The sequence below is a fragment of the Pinus tabuliformis genome, chromosome 4_1, assembly GCF_031772625.1.
Source record: "Pinus tabuliformis cultivar Carrire ecotype Pingquan chromosome 4_1, CPIR1, whole genome shotgun sequence".
Lineage (NCBI taxonomy): Eukaryota > Viridiplantae > Streptophyta > Pinopsida > Pinales > Pinaceae > Pinus > Pinus tabuliformis.
In genome coordinates, this window is record NC_142303.1 from 619666836 (window position 1) to 619684075 (window position 17240).

At 37.7% G+C, this 17240-nt stretch overlaps 1 long non-coding RNA gene across 1 annotated transcript; it reads right to left on the bottom strand.

Annotated features, from left to right (window-relative positions):
• Positions 1–1766: 1766 nt before the first annotated feature.
• Positions 1767–2700, bottom strand: LOC149177540 (uncharacterized). The gene is made up of 3 exons (XR_016258779.1): positions 2636–2700; positions 2418–2513; positions 1767–1890 (listed from the first exon to the last, which is right to left on the bottom strand). It is a non-coding gene; the product is annotated as an uncharacterized LOC149177540 (long non-coding RNA).
• Positions 2701–17240: the final 14540 nt, after the last annotated feature.

Below are 17240 nucleotides of genomic sequence, written 5' to 3' on the forward strand. Positions count from 1 at the left end.
ACAATTTTTATGAGCAAACACGCCCTTTTCATTCCTGCGTTGAGCTTAGCGAGTCCTGGAAACCGAACACGTGTCCTAAAATCGCGACACGCCCCTGAAAATCATGACACGCCCTCAGACACGACGTGTCCTGTGATTTGGACACGGATCCGGACCGAATCGTGTCGGATTTTCTGGATTCGGGATTCACAGGGGGTTTAGGACGAATCCTGTGACTTAGGCTGCCATGTGGTGATGAGGTGGCTAACTCGGATAGCTTGTGGACACCACATGGCAAATCAAGACAACATGGCACTATCTGATAGGCTAATCTTCGAATGGCCATATATTTTGATTCGAGAATCGTATTGAGACAAATCTTATATTTTCATAAAGGTCTTGACAAGACGAACACAACAACATTATTTGTTTTAAGTCTTAAGAAAGTCGAAAAAGGTCGAAAAAGTTAGACCCCATTTCCATAACAAGACTTTGGAGGTTGGGTCAGCTTAATCACTACCTCCTTCTACCCTTAGTTTGGGCTAGGGATAATAGGGGATGTGTTATATAAAGGCACATGCCAAAGGGTGAGCACAATTGAATGGCTCTAGCACTGGTTCATTAAGATCCAAGTTTGCTAATGCCAACTCAACACTACTATCCAAACCCCATATCATTAGGAAATGCATCCCACATCTTTGTCTTTCCCTTCAACCACTCTTCCCTCTATTTAGAAATAAGACGGAGGTTGACGTGCACATACACCATACACCATTGTCTTGCACTTCGAATCCTTTCAAAGCTACACTATAACCCTCAAATGCACTCCAAAATGCCTACGAACTTCAACCTACTAAACAAAATGAGGAAAAAGACAGACAAGTCACCTTTTTCAAACCCACGGACTACTTTTGACAAACATGTGTCCTAAACTTGGGACACATTTAGAGCACATGTCGAACATGAGTTTGGCACATGCCCTGAACTCGTCCTCACGAATCCATGTCTGACATGTGGAAATTGTGACACATGACCCCCTAGGTGTGTGTCATCTAACTTAGAAGACTTGTAAGATACCAAACATGAACCGGACATGTGCCAAACTCGTCCTTACAAATCCATGTCCAACATGTGGGATTCATAACACATGACCCCCTAGGCATGTGTCCTATGAATTAGAAGACTTGTAGGATACCAAACACACATCATTTTGCACACGAGAGAAATTTTCATAATGAATCCTCACACGAACGCTCCAACTTTTAAGATGCAAGATAACTTTATAGTAGACAAAACATGACAAAAGGTTCATTTTCATGTCATGTGTCCAAGGTAAATGCATATTTTTATATGTAACCTCTTGCAAGACTAAAAAGAGATAGACATTGATTTTAACTTGTATCTGAACCAAAATTTAAAGCAGCAATGACTTTGGTTTTATTGAAAGGCATCCAATTTGACCCTGCTACAGGTATGTATCTATTGTGGTATGTTTATACAAAATAAAGACAACTGGAAAATTTTGATTCTTTATGATTGGTTTCAAACTCAACCACAAATATCATTCAACATTTTACTAGACACATGTTTGTTCTCTAAAATAAAACTCAAATCTATTGTGTATCTATAATGATCATGCATTGTAATTTGTTGTACTGTGGCCCGTAGATACTTTCAACACTCCAGGTAATACATCATTGTAGGTGGACTAATATTTTAATCTCTACTACACTATATATCACTATATATATGTGAACAATGAGAGAAATTCAAAATTGGATCTCATTTCTTTATTAGAGACTTACCATCAAGCATGTATTCTGAAGCTACATATCCCAATGTCCCTACTAGATCAATATTTGTGTTACCAGCACATCCTGCACTTGTTACTGCAAGACCAAAATCTGAAAGCTGCATCCATAGCCAGTGGTTAGAGAGTGGTGACTACAATACCATCTACTTAGGAAATGTTTCACTTCGGACCAAGTATTTTAAAGAACATAAACCAAGATGGACAAATAAATCTATTTAGAAATTTCTTAGAGTATAATTCATGATAAGCAATAATAAATTAATACAAACAGCTGCACATGTCACGAAATTGATAGAAAAGAAAAACTAAAGTCCTACATGAAAATATTTTGACAAAAAAATAACTGATGCTTAAAACAGTTCATAAAGTAAAAAAAATTCAGTAGGAAAGCAATGGGATTCCCATCTCATAGAATCTCCCATTGAATGCAATGCACATGCCATACATTTACAAAGGCTTTTGTCAATTACATTCTAGGAAACTTTCTTAATGCTTTACAAGAATCTTCCCAAATTAACTAATAAATATTACATAAGAAACATTCATTTCGAGGCAGATTTAATGGTATTACTATTTTTAACACTACAGTCAGTGTAAGTGGGAGATTGGAAAACCTTGCCCTCACCTTGGCATTGAAGCTTGCATCAAGAAGAATATTTGATGATTTGAAATCTCGGTGAATCACTGCAGGGTTGCAGTGCTCATGCAAGTGTGCTAGACCCTGTAAAAGAAAGAAAACCATGGTAAGCTTGAGCTCCCAGGTTGATAGAGGACCAAGTGAAAAAGTGATTTCAATTGGTAAAATCTAGTAGTAGGGAATCAAATTATCTGTGTTAGAACTACCTTGCTGAATCAAGGGCTATCTTCATCCGCAAAAACCATGTAAGTGCAGATCCGTGAGATGGTCCTGACAAGCAATCCAGCACAGTTTCTTAACAAAGCATAGCTATGAAAGGCTGCTTACTCATGGCCTACTAGTTTATCCATGACGAATGGTAGTATCAAGTTTGTTTGAACAAATAAAAGGCTTCAAAACATAGGCAATATTGAACTTGCCCAGTGGTTGGAGAAAGCTACCATGTAATTGGTCTTCCAAAGAGCCATTCTGCATCAGATCGTATAATAAAACCGTGTATGTTCATGAGTACAGAACCCAAGCAAAGAAACAAGGTTTGGATGTCGGATTTTGCTCATTAGCTCCACTTCATTCTGCAACCAATGACAATACCAACAGATGAAATCAGCAAAGCTTCTTCTAAGTTCTAAAATTATAGGGAGAATAAAAATGCACAATGCAATATGTTAAATGCAGTGCATCACCAAATCCACAAAAGAAAAGACACTGAAAAGGGCAACTTTAGGGCACACCCCAGAAAATGCCTTCACTAATATCTTCTTAAGTTTGTAGAAGCAGCCAGCTTCCAAAATAATACCTGTAACGTTTTTATTACCTACCTGAATTCATGCTTAGCTTGTCTACTACCCTCATCTAGCTTCTTCACAACAGCAAAGGAATCATCATCAAACATTGCCTTGTATACACACCCAAATCCACCCTCTCCAAGTATGTTATTGCTGCTGAAGTTATTTGTAGCTGTTAGCAGCTTAGAATATTCAATTGCAGTTGCACATCCCTTTTTCTTAGAAACACAGGAGTTCAAATGACTCAGGAGAGGCATGAGTGGAATATCCCTATAGGCATATGTGAAAATTCAACTTACAGGCAACTTAGTGAGCTAACCCTAGATCAAAATAGTCGTAATGTAACTAATCGAACTCTCATGTAAACAGAGGTCATCCGCACCCATGGCTTTTTATAATTTGTTAGAATCCAAAATTTTGATTTTATCAGATGATTCAGATCATGAAATCAAGTCTGATGTTTATTATGTTAACCCCCACGAAAAATAATAGTTTGACAGAGGAGAAGAATTTCTATAGTCATGGAAACCATTCCAATGCACTGGCAGTAATGCATAATAGTTAATATGTATACATACATCCAAAATATATCCACACAGATTCAACAGGGGAAGTCATCGAATCTCAGCCCCGAATCCAATCAAACAATATCTCCATAGGAAGCACCACTCTCTTGTGGCTGCCCTGTTGGTGTACACATCAAGAGAGGGTTTGGTTTCACACAGTGAAAGGGATAAAATATGACATAGTGGTGATACCAACCTGAGGCGTCTGGATCTAAATTTCGCTTGAATGCATGAGGTTGAGGTGAAGAAGGAGCAGAGTTGTAAGTCTTTCTATACAACCAAGTACAAACTGAAGAAATCATGATACATCCAACAAATATTGGCAGTATGATAATTTCCAATAGCAGTCCTTTGTTGATGTGATGAGATTCTTTGTCTATCTGCATTGGAGAACCTGTGTCTGAACACACAACCGATTTTGCAATCGTCAAAAGGACAAAGCGCAATGACTTCTCAGAACCTGTAGAAAGATGCAAACAAGCAATTCAAATTGAGATATTTCAGTTTCTGAATAAATCTTACACAGGTTGTATTTTTAGCATAAATATACTCTTCAAAAATTTAATGAAAAGGCTGGCGTTGAAGCCCTTACTGGTTGAATTTTCTAGTTTAGTTGATGCATTTCTTTTTGCCAGGGGATCATCAAGTAGGGAAGCCGATGACAGTGCGAAATGCAAAGAAACTGGCGCAGAGGTAGGCACTAGTAAAGAACGTCCCTTTGCAATCTCGACTTTGTTAAAAAGAGAGAGACTCAGAATCAAAATATGCAGTAAAACTGAATTCCCCATCTTGAAAATGAGTTCTACTTGAAAGTCAGTCAGGCTGTGGTAGAAAGCTCAGGAGATATTCAAAGAGGTAGATATCTGCATTTTCTCAAGGAAGGTTCAAACCCAAAAATGCATAGCACTGCTCTCAAATTTGTAAAATTGGTAACAAGAATACACGGGGTAGATCAAATCCCATTTACATTGGATTTCTTTGAACACTTCAAGCGAGAATGTAAACAGATCTGAACAGAGAGTTGATCTTCACTGATCACAACAAGATTTGCAGCACAAAATGCCCAGCAGTACATGCAAACTGGTCCTTCAGCGCTTATCCGTGAGCCCACACATATCACGCATTGCTACGAAACGAATGGCTCGCTGGCGGTGCGTCCGTCCCGCTTCCTCATTAACCGTTCAGTTTTGGATCAGTGTTGGATCAACGATCACACTTCATTCAATCGTCTAACACCACAAATCCACGGTCAACAATAGGACACGGCGGCGACTGGGGAAATTCATTTCAAATGGAAACGCCTTACGGCGTAATTAACATTTATCTATATTGGAATTTATTTTAAGTTAATAATGGTAGGTATCCATAAATAAATGGTCATATATACATGGCGGGGACTCTTTCCACCGTAGTTGTTGATGTTGGTAGGTTTTTCTTAAATTCAATTAAAGAACCATTTTTTTATTTAATTCGTTGCCCGATCAAATTGTGTCACTCTTCATCGTAGAGTTTTTATATTTTAATTTATTTTATTATAAGAGTATTTTCATTTTGGGTAACTCTCAAATTTTGAATAGCATGTTTGTGAATCGTGGAAATTTTAATTAGTTATTTTAGTTTATTTTTTTGGATTAAAATTTAATATATAAAGTTGAGGGTTATGAAGTTTGTTAATGATTTAATTTATACAGTTAGATTTGTTATATATTATTTGTTGAAAATGTTGCAAGAAATTTTTAATTTGCTTTTGCTTTGATTAAATTGAGAGAATTCGAATTTCCACATCAGCAAATAACTTGAATGCAATTAACTTGTGTGACATGCTTTGTGTCACCTAGTTTACTCAGTAAATTCGAGTTGGAGGAGTTAGAGTCCAGTTAAGCATGTTTGATTGCTAACTTGTAGCAATCGAAGTCAGGTATCTCAAGTTGTTTTTAGTTAAACTAGTTCCAACTGTTGGAGGAACTCGTGGAAGGTCACTTGTGTAGTGGGACTTAAGTCAAACTCAGTGACCATCTAGTTAACTGATCAATCAACCCAAAATAACTAGTGCATGCAAAGAATTTGAGTTACCCAGTTGAGGTGGAGATTCCAAGGTAATGTAACATCAGTTGTAGACTATTCTAGAGTGTACAGATGTTGCATGCAACCTAATGATCAACCTGAGAAATTGTGCAATCCATTTTGGAGAAATTCATAAATAAGAGGGGCCTAATTTCTCAAGGAATTGCGCAAGGAAATAGGAGCTTAAGAAAAGGAAAAAATTGACTAAGTATGAGTCAGAGCCTTTTAGTGAGCTGAGAGATAGGTTATACACTTGTAGGTTGTGCTCAGTTGAGAAAGGCAATTGTAATACATCGCTATTCATTAGATTAATGTAAGTAAACATTGGGGTTTTTAGCAGTTTGCTTTCCCTGGGAAAAATACTATTTGCATGTGTGTGATTTCTTATTGCATGTCTGAGATTTTTGTTCTAAAGCGTGAATTAATGTTCGCAGAGCAATAGAGTAGGTTTGTGTTTTGTGATTTTGATTGAAACTTCATAAGCATTTGCAAATCTACATCATCATTTCTACATTGTATCATAGCAAGATTCACATTAGAGCAGGAATTTCAAAGTTGTTTCTCAGGAGGTTCGAATTTTGAGTTCAGTGCAGCATGATTTATTCAACGTTGAGAAGATGGCCTTGAATGGACTAAGGCTAGAGTATACCTTGGAAGGCACCTCTAATTTTGTTGCATGGAAGCGATATTGGATGAAAATGGATTTCTAGAATACATCAAGACAAATATTGCAAAATCATTGAATTCTGATGCCCAGAACCTTGCTCGATGGAAGAAATATGTAACTAAGGCGAGGAGAATAATCTTGGAGGGAGTACGAGATCACATTGTCTCAAACCTCCACAAAAAGAAACTACATTCGCAATGTGGAAAGAACTAACTGAATTGTTTAAGAATAATAGTGACCACAAGAAGTTGGCAATCAAGGATAAACTTCGAAGTATCAAGATGCAGAAGAATGACACAATTCTGTAGTATCTGAGCAAGTTCACAAAATGTCGTGATGGACATGGTGCGTTCGATGTTAATATTCCTGAAGAAGACTTGGTAAGCTTAGTCATTCTGGGCCTTCCCAAGAGCTGGCATAACTATCAAGATTTGGTGAATGGGAGGGATAAACTACTTAACAATGAGCACTTATGGTCTGATTTGGTATAGGAGGAAATAAGGTGGAATACGAGAGAAGAGACTTCATCCAAGAGAGATGATGAAGAAAACTTTTCTTTGGAGTTTTGTGAGCTTGGGAGTTTTGTGAGAGTCGTGACTTCTCCGTAGCGTAGAGGGAGTATACTTCTTTGGAGGAGTAGGTATTGTTGACTTCACATTCCACTATTGGGGCTAATGGCTCATCAATGGTGTATGTATGATTGAAATTTTCACTTTTAATAAAATCTCAGATCTAACACGCTTTCATGCATATGTTGTGAATATAGTAGGACTATTCTTGTTGTATTTGCAATGTATGTTATTTAAATTATGCTTATGCTTATGAACTATTTCGTTTGCATTTGTATTAATCTTGTTGAATGTGTGTTGTTGTATTAATTCGTCATTATTAACTTGTGGACTATTCCACATATTATATTGTGATGTCATTTTCATTATGCTCGTGTGTTCCTTTCAAGATACGTACTATTACAGACTTCTAAGAGGCTCACCTCATTTTCCTTTCGTGTGTTGGAACCTTCATGCATCACACTTCCTTGTGCAGGGTCACACATTTGTTCTCACCAAATACAGCGTGCACCACTATATGTTTATTTTCAACCAAGGCATATCATTAACACCCCACTACTGGGACTCCTACCCCAAACAGCGTGAGGTCTAGTTGGGACTTAATATCGGGGAGATCCATGGAATCTTGTCGGGTCCAACAACATCAATAGAGCATCACCACAAATTCTTCATCACTTTACAATGATAATAATATCATATATTTTTCATGTGACTCATGGAACTACCCAACCGCTATTATATACCAAGAAATATTGAGGAATTACATGCCCATAATATATGTGGGATAATATGATTTCACCTATTTATATAGTACATTATTACAATGGTATTTTACTACATGATGAATGTGGGATATATCTCTTTTACATAAAATTAGAGTTTCTTCTGAGAAAACCTAGACATTATTACCTTCCAAAGTGACACATTCAAACATTCTCCATTAATAATGACTAGGGAGATGGAACACTTATATAGGAAGATTTCATTACATCAGCACTCCCCTTTGATAACAACTTTCCGTACTCCCAACAACTTTCAAAGTCATAAAAACTCCAACTTCTTCATGGATTTGGTGAAGATACTAGTGGCATGTTGTTTCATGGGACAATACTCCAAAGAAATAACACCATCTGCAACAAGATATCAAATGTAGTGAGTATCTAGATCAATATGTTTGGTTTTGGAGTGATATATTATATTATATGTAAGTTTAATGACACTTTGATTGTAACATCTTAACTTTGTAGATGATTTTGAACCAAGCCAATCTCAGTAAGAATGTGTTGTAACCAAATTGTTTCTTTAACTACTTCCTTAGCTTCCATGTACTCTTCTTCAAAACAAAAGAGTGACAGAGTTCTCAACTTCTTAATGGACCATGAAATCAGAAATGAATCAAGCTGAAATATGTACCCTAGAGTAGACCATTTATCTAAATTGTCCCCTACCCAATCAAAATCTGTATAACTAAGAAGAGAAATTGTAGCCCTACTCAAATAGAAACCACCATAATTCAATGTCCCCAGTAAATATCTGAGAATTATATTTGTTTTTTTCCAATGAATTTCATTAGGATTGTGCATCAAACTTGATACCATACTAATGGAAAAAGGGATATCATGCTTTCTATGTGTCAAATAAATCAAAATTCCCACAAGATGATGATAAAGAGTAGCAACAAAGAGAGGATTAGTGCAATCAAAAGTATTTTTTACACTAGACTGAAATGGAAATAGTCATAGGGAACCAAATAATTAAATATGTTACATAATTATGATGTGAAAGAAATATACCATTGAACATATGCCAAATTTGAAGACCTAGAAAATAGTGAAAGGTGCTTGAATCTGTGATTTCAAATTCATTCTTAAGTTGATTCTTCAATTCTTATATAGATGCAGTTGGTTACTAATAATGATCAGACAATCCACACTCAATACAATAATGAGGTTTTTATTGCCAAAGTGCTCTACATACAAATTTGAATGAGATCTACATTGTTTGAAACCATTCTTCAAAATATAAGTATCAAATTTGTCATACCAAGCCCTAGGTGCCTACTTAACACCATATACGTACTTATTTAATTTTCATACCAAAATTGAAGTGTTAGTACTTATAAAAATAGGTTTTTGTTGCATATAAATGTCTTCACGGAGATCACCATCTAAAAAATCACTCTTGACATCCATTTGGTGTAGTTCCCATTGATAAGATGCAACAAGAGTGTTACAGATCCATTTGGGCACATCACTCCCATCTTATAGGTCAGTGCTTTAGGGCCCATCAAACCCTAATTTAGTTGTTACATGCCCTAAAGAAGTCAACCATCATCATGCTTGCTTCCTAAGAGATTCCATGACAAAATTCATCCAAAAACTGCCCCTAAAGAGATTAGCATAGGCAGGCCTTTATCAGGGTGCACTGCAGTGTAGCCAATACACTTTCAGTGTGCATTGCAGTGCACTTGGTCCCTCTTTGGCCTGCACTGGGAGAATTTGAGTGAATTTCCATGAGGGTTTGAAAGATTCCTTATTCATTGGATGCCTCTAGAAGTTTCTCAAGGCTATCCACTCCTTTGGGTTCGAAATTGGATGAGGGAGGGGGTTAAGGAACATCTATCCTTTTATCCCTTCCTCCATGGAACTAAATCCTAAGTTTTGGAGAGCATTCATGATCACCATTAATAGCCTAACCTCCTTCACTCAGCTATAAAAAGACCACTTATTCAAGTGATCAGGGGCTGGAATTCATTGAGATAGGGAGATGTTGTTAGTATGAGATTTGAATCAAGTATTCTAATGATGTCAAAATGTCTTGCTTGTCATGAGGAGAGGATGGGATTGAACTGGAGGAGTGTCACTAAATCAAGCAAATATGGGTTGTAACTCTTCCTTTTATCAATAAAGTCTTCAAATCTTTTTCCTTATGTTTGTATTGTCAATTGATGCTTTCATATGTATATCATGTTCTTGATTCCATGTTATGTTTAATCAATAAATCATTATCATATGCTTTGATGGGCCTTTGTCTCTATCTATGTGCAGGTACTTTTCAAGCGGATTAAGTATGGAAAGGAGCGACAGAATCGGTCAAGGGAGATAAGGAACAAGCGAAAGATACAAGTAGGTTTCTCTTCTCTCTTATTTAATCTATTGGTTATAGAAAAGGTAGAGAATGCTTTGCAGTGTTGCTTCTAGACTTAGCTACTAGTCTAAAGGGTTAGGCGTTTTTCCAAGAACACTAAATATTCCTGAAACAAATTGGTGACTCCATTGGGGAATGAAATCATATTTCTTAGTAGCTATTCCACCTCCTTAGACACCTTGACATACTTTACTTGTTGTAATTCAGCCTTTTGCATTGAATTTTGGTCAAAATTTGAGGTTAGATGACTCTTGAGTGGCCTCACAGGAATCAGCACAGGCTAGCCTTAGAGACAGTGCACTGCAATGCACCCTCCAGTTAGAGAAAATGCACTACAACACAGTTACTATCTCTTTGGCCTGCGCTAATTTTCCTAGGGTCAGATTCCTACCCTTGGAATTAATTTTTTTTCCAAAATTATTTTGATTGCTTGTTTGCTGATTGTAAATGGATGTCATGTCTCAGAAAACAGGTTTTCATTCCCTTATCCAGCCCTACTTCGACTGAACTGATTAATGTTTTTTTTATGTATTTTCTTTATCATTATCAAATGACAGTCGAAGTTAGTTCATAGTCGATTGGTCTTTGTCGAAAGAAAAGTGTCGTAAAGTCGTCTTTTTCTTCGAAATTGAATTGTTGTAAAGTCTTCATTCATGAAAGATTGATTGGTTGTTTTGTGCATTTGATTAGTCTTGTCAAAAGAAAGTGTCGTAAAGTCGTCCTTTTCTTTGAAATTGAATTGTCGTAAAGTCTTCATTCATGAAAGATTGATTGGTTGTTTTATGCATTTGATTAGTCTTTTCATTGAAAGTGTCATAATTCCTCATTTCTTTGAAAACGAAAGTGTCGTAAAGTCTTCCTTTCCTTGAAAAGAAATTGTCATAAGTCTTCCTTTCTCACGAAAAGTACTCATTGTTTGATTGTGCACTTGTTTTCCTTTTTGTTCATCTAAACTTTAAGGAAATTGAAAAGAAGTACATGCATTGTGTATATTAAAGTTTGTGAATGCTTGATAGGAATAGCTAGGGAAATTGCATTAGATGTGCTCTTTGCTCTTTGTCAAAGCTCTGATTGCTCTATCCCTTACTAGCTAAGGTTTTCATCATTCAAACCAAATCAAAAGTTTGTTTATCATGATAGTTGCATTTTAGGAATTACAAATATACATCATGTGGTGAACCGTGAAAGGCAAATTCTAAAGAAGATCAACTTAAAATTTATCTAAATTTACCTAATGGAGCATTGTCACTTAACGAAAAACACTTAGAGGTTTAGGCTAGAGACGTGTTCTGGCGTCATAAAACAAATCAATTGTCGCTAACTTGTCTGCAATACATCTCGAGTGTGATACCTCATTCCACGTACGTGAGTATATTGTAGCTCGTCCACATACCTTCGGGTATATAGGGCGGTGTTACAGTACGTAAATTATATGGGAATGCTCTCATTGTGCAGTTTTGCATTAGACAACGCTTATATGGATTGGGCCTCCATATACATTCGAGTATATTTGGGAGGAAAACACTAGGTTGCTATCCATCCATAGGTAACCGAGTCGACTGCCTTGTACATTGTGATACACCGAACACAGCATTCAGGGAGATTGCATGCCCATACTTCTTGGTTCGCCAGGAGGTATTCTGTAGTTCACAGTTGCTTGGTAAACCTTTTTCCTAGATTATCCCTCTTTGTTTTGTTATGTTACTTTGATTAAAATAAAATTAATTGACCGCGGATAACATTCTCCACGCTCACTCCTTAGTTGATCTTAGGTTGAAACACATGGCGACAAATCCGGAGTCCACCGATCAAGGAATTCCTTTTGATGGGAATCCTAGTCCTTTCCCTGCTTTCGGAAAATATTGGTGCTCCTTATATGGCTACATTGTCCCTTCCGGGATTTACCATCGGCTTGCCAGTATGGTTATTTTCAACCTCCTTGGTTCAAAATGTCATGATTTCTCCGCAATCGAGTACACCTCCAACTGGACAAAATCAACCTCCAGTTGATCTTAAAGTTGACCCTTTGCTTTCTTCCTCAGTTGTTTCTTCCTCCCCTTATTCCTCTTCGCCTAGTGAAAGTATTGGTACTAGTAACCAGGTGGCTAAGAAGAAGAAGAAAGGGAAGAAGAAGAAGAAGAAGAAGCAAATAAAACAGAGGGGCAACCAAGCAACCATTGCTTTGAATGCAACATCTGATGAGAAGCCATCCACCAAGCCTCACAAAGTTCGATATCCATGCAAAATTTGTGCAGGAGACCATCTTCTTCGAAATTGTCCCGATATTCCTCAGATCTTAGAAGAATGGTCATCTCGGTCACATCATGGTGTGTCATCAACTTCTGGAGATCATGTTGGTGATACACCATCAACTAGTGATAGTAAAGTTCATGGAAAGAAGGTTAAAGTTAAGTTTCCATGTAGGTTATTTGGAGGGAATCACCCCATTCACCTTTGTGCCTATCTGGATGAAGCCAAAAAAGTGTTGGATAACCATCATGCTTCACTACAACGACTTCCATCTGGTTACAGGAAACTATCCCTTAATCCTTCACTAGTTGATGAATCGACTGACTTAAATCAACTGTCGGTCAAACCCACTCTCTCTGAAAGTGAATCCAATGAGTCTATACCTGGCCCAAATCAACGGGTCAAGGAAACAGTTGACTCGATTTCACCTTCAATTAATTGCACCTTTCCCATAGAGAGTGAACATGATACCACTAAGGTTCTTTTTGTTTCCACAGATTCCAATGAGTTTGGGGGCAATCCTCTTGTTCCATCAAGACAGGAGGAAAATCCTCCCACTCTCGTAACTCAAGGGGATAATTATCCCATTTCTATGGTACCCCCTCCAAGTAGTCTAGTCACTTCCTTTGATTGGAATCAACTAGTAGGATTCCGTCTTCCTTCGTATGTGCCTTTCCAGATCATAGTACATGTTTGTAATATGATTGTATCGGGCACTATTATAGATGAAGGTGCATCTGTGAGTATCCTTTCCTCAACTACTTGGCAAGTGCTCAGTTCGCTGCCGCTTATGCCTGTTACCCAGAACCTGTTCGCTTTTAACAGAGGAACCAATCAACCATTAGGGATCCTTCCTCAGTTACCTATTACTTTGGGAGGAAAAATCATTCATCTGAATGTGATGGTAGTCCCAGTCCCTTTAGATTACAATTTACTTCTTAGGCGCGACTATGTTTATGACATGGGAGCTATTGTTTCAACACTCTTTCGAGTGATTTGTTTCCTGCATGAAGGCAGAATTGTCACCATTGACCAACTTTCATTTCCCAATCCAAATATGGCTTCTAGTAAACCATCTTCCCTAAGTGGTCCTTTTGTACCAATGGTATCATCCCCACCACGGGTCAATTATGTGGCAACCAGTTCCATGCCTACATCAACGGACGATCAATTCCATGATGTTGTACATCATGCACTGGGGGCATTAGAACCAGATCTCTCCTTCCAAAGCATTTTTCTCCCATCAGATGATAACCTCTTGGAAGTCATGACTTCCTATCATGAGTCGTGAAAAATAGGACATGAGGATAGTTCTTTTACTGTGTCAACCTCGTTAAAAAATGAAATAGGTCTTCGAGGATAGTTTCTTGTCTTGTGTCAACCTCGTTAAAAATGAAACCAAGGAAAATGAGGATAGTTCCTTGTCTTGTGTCAACCTCGTTAGAAAATGAAACCAAGGAAATGAGGATAGTTCTTTTACTGTGTCAACCTCATTAAAAAATGAAATAGCTCCCACGAGGAGAGTTCCTTGTCTTGTGTTAACCTCGTTAAAAAATGAAACAAGGAGTATGAGCATAGTTTCTTGTCTTGTGTCAAGCTTGTTAAAAAATGAAACAAGGAATCTAAGCATAGTTCCTTGTCTTGTGTCAAGCTCGTTAGAAAATGAAACAAGCAATGTGAGGATAGTTCTTTTACTGTGTCAACCTCATTAAAAAATGAAACAAGGTTCCCTGGAGCAAAGTTCCAAGTCAAGTCTATGAGTAGATCTCATAAAATCCCAGTCGAGTCTTTCACTTGATCTCGTAAATGAACCTTCATTCCATCCACTTAAAAGCCATGAGTAGTCTACTTAGTGAATGAAATGATGCTTTGAGGGCATGCACCTAGTGGTAAAGTTAAGTTCCCTATAGGTTATGTGAAGGGAATTACCCCATTCACCTTTGTCGCTATCTGGATGAAGCCATTTCCCTATAGGTTATGTGAAGGTAATCACCCCATTCACCTTTGTCCCTATCTGGACGAAACCAAAAAAGGTTTTGGATAACCGTCATACTTCACCACAGTGACTTCCATTTGGTTACAAAAGACTCTCCCTTTCATCATGCTATGGGCATGCAAATAGTTTCAAGCAAAGCTTTTTCTCGTTTCAAGCTTGTGTAAAAATGAAACCAGTTTCAAGCATAATTTTTCATTTCAAGCTTGTGTAAACATGAAACTGAATCCAAGCATAGTTCCCTATGGTTCAAGCTTGTGTAAAAATGAACCCATTTCCATTTTAACCCTCGTGATTGCCATTCTATCAGCCTCTTTCATCAGATGAGCCTTGGTTGTTTTATCCCATCGCCACCATCTCCTTGGTCGATCATACACTTTCACTTGGTTGTTTTACCCTTTTGAGGAACATCTGCAATGAGTGGTCTTATTAGCCAGCCTCTTCACATCAATCAACATGTTTTGAGAAGTTCCAACATCACCGGAACTAGTTGCTACCCTAGACACCACTTGTTCCTCAAAATGGAGTCCACTTTAAGCTATTTTCAGACTCTCTAAACATGAAAAGATTACCGAGCGCTTGTCATTTCTAGCTCGTTAACGGATTGGAATTGATATCTATTTAGTATAGTTTTACCCCTTTTCGGGTTGAGATAGATTAACTATGAAAAAGGAACTCGTTGATCAAACATGGTCAATAGGTTCTCTCTTGTATTGTTTTACGCTTTTTCAGACTTGAGAGACAAATTTACGAAAAAGAACTTTTGGAGTTTCATTTTCATCCCTTTTCAAACTCTCTAAACATGAAAAAGATCGAGTTATCTTTGTCGTTAAACTCATTAAAAACATCAAATAGCGACAAACTTGTCCATCTAGACAAGAACCGAGTTTCACCTTCGCTATACTTGTTAAAGCATCAAATAACGATGGATTCACCCGAAGGGTGGAATTATACAACAAACATATGTTATCCTCCTCAAGCTTGATAAAAAATAAAGAGGTACTGGTCAGCAATGATTGGGGAAAATGGAAAAAGCTGCGAAAACTTTATGGTAGCAAGTCGCTCTTGAACATGACACTTTCACCTCATCACCGTGACTATTTGGGTTGGGTTATCTTCTTGACGGTTATCATACCTATGGTCTATCACACCATCCATCACCTTTGTTTTGGGTCAATGTTGCCAATCCATTCAGTGTCACCGATATGTTCAAGAGAAGTCATTCAGTAAACTTCATCCTTTACAATACTGTAAACCTTCATTTTCATGACCGCCATTCCTGAACCTTGTGTCGTCAATCGATTTTTCATCTCCAAAATCATTTACCTCATTTCGTGTCGTTGATGTGGGATACATCAAGGCCCTTCTACGACGAGTCACTTCTTGTCAACATCAGCACATCATCCAAGAAGTTGAATTAGAAACACCACTTCAGTACCTTGAGGCTTGCATACATCAATGGTAGGTTTCTTGCTTCCAATGATAGGTTGACATCATTGGCCTTAGACCGAAAGACTTTGTATGGTGTTCGACATCAAATCATTTATTCACACGATGCGAAATGTACTGTAGTACCTTGAGGGTCATTATCATTATCGGTGATTCCTCTTGCGTCTGTTAATGACGAACATCATTGGCTAGTAATCAGACGATGTCTTCCCATCTTCGACTTCAGATCATCTATTCACATGGTTAGACTTGTACTTACGAAGATTGAACGAGATTCAAGACCCTGGATCTAGTTTCATGCGTCTGGGTTGCGATATATTCAGGAGTACTATATCAAATGTACAATGGGTCTATATCTGTAGACAATTGTATTTGTACATGTAATGAAAGTTTATAAGTTGAGCATGGGTATGCCTTCCCTCAGCTAGTTCATGAGAAAAAATCAAATTATCATGATATTTGTATTGTAATTGATGCAGGTCACCTTCCACTTCGAAACCTCCTCCTTGCATGGTAAAGCATTTCACTCGACATATATATTTTCAACTTCATGCTTTAGGGGGCAACTATTACAAATCCATTTGGGCACATCACTCTCATCTTATAGATCAGTGCTTTAGGTCCCATCAAACCCTAATTCAGTTGTTACATGCCCTAAAGAAGTCAACCATCATCATGTTTGCTTCCTAAGAGATTCCATGATAAAATTCATCCAAAAACTGCCCCCCTAAAGAGATCAGCGTAGGCAGGCCTTTATCAGGGTGCACTGTAGTGTAGCCAATACACTGTCAGTGTGAATTGCAACGCACTTGGTCCCTCGTTGGCCTGCGCTGGGTGAATTTGAGCGAATTTCCATGAGGGTTCGAAAGATTCCTTATCCATTGGATACCTCTAGAAGTTTCTCAAGGCTATCCATTCCTTTGGGCTTGAAATTGGATGAGGGAGGGAGTTAAGGAACATCAATCCCTTTATCCCTTCCTCCATGGAACTAAATCCTAATTTGGGAGGGCATTCATGATCACCATTAATGGCCTAACCTCCTTCACTCAGCTATAAAAAGACCACTCATTCAAGTGATCAGGGGCTGGAATTCATTGAGATAGGGAGATGCTATTAGTGTGAGATTTGAATAAAATATTGTAATGATGTCAAAGTGTCTTGCTTGTCATGAGGAGAGGATGGGATTGAACTAGAGGAGTGTCACTGAATCATGCAAATATGGGTTGTAACTCTTCCTTTTATCAATAAAGTCCTCAAAGATTTCTCCTTATGTTTGTATTGTCAATTGATGCTTTCATATGTATATCATGCTCTTGATTCC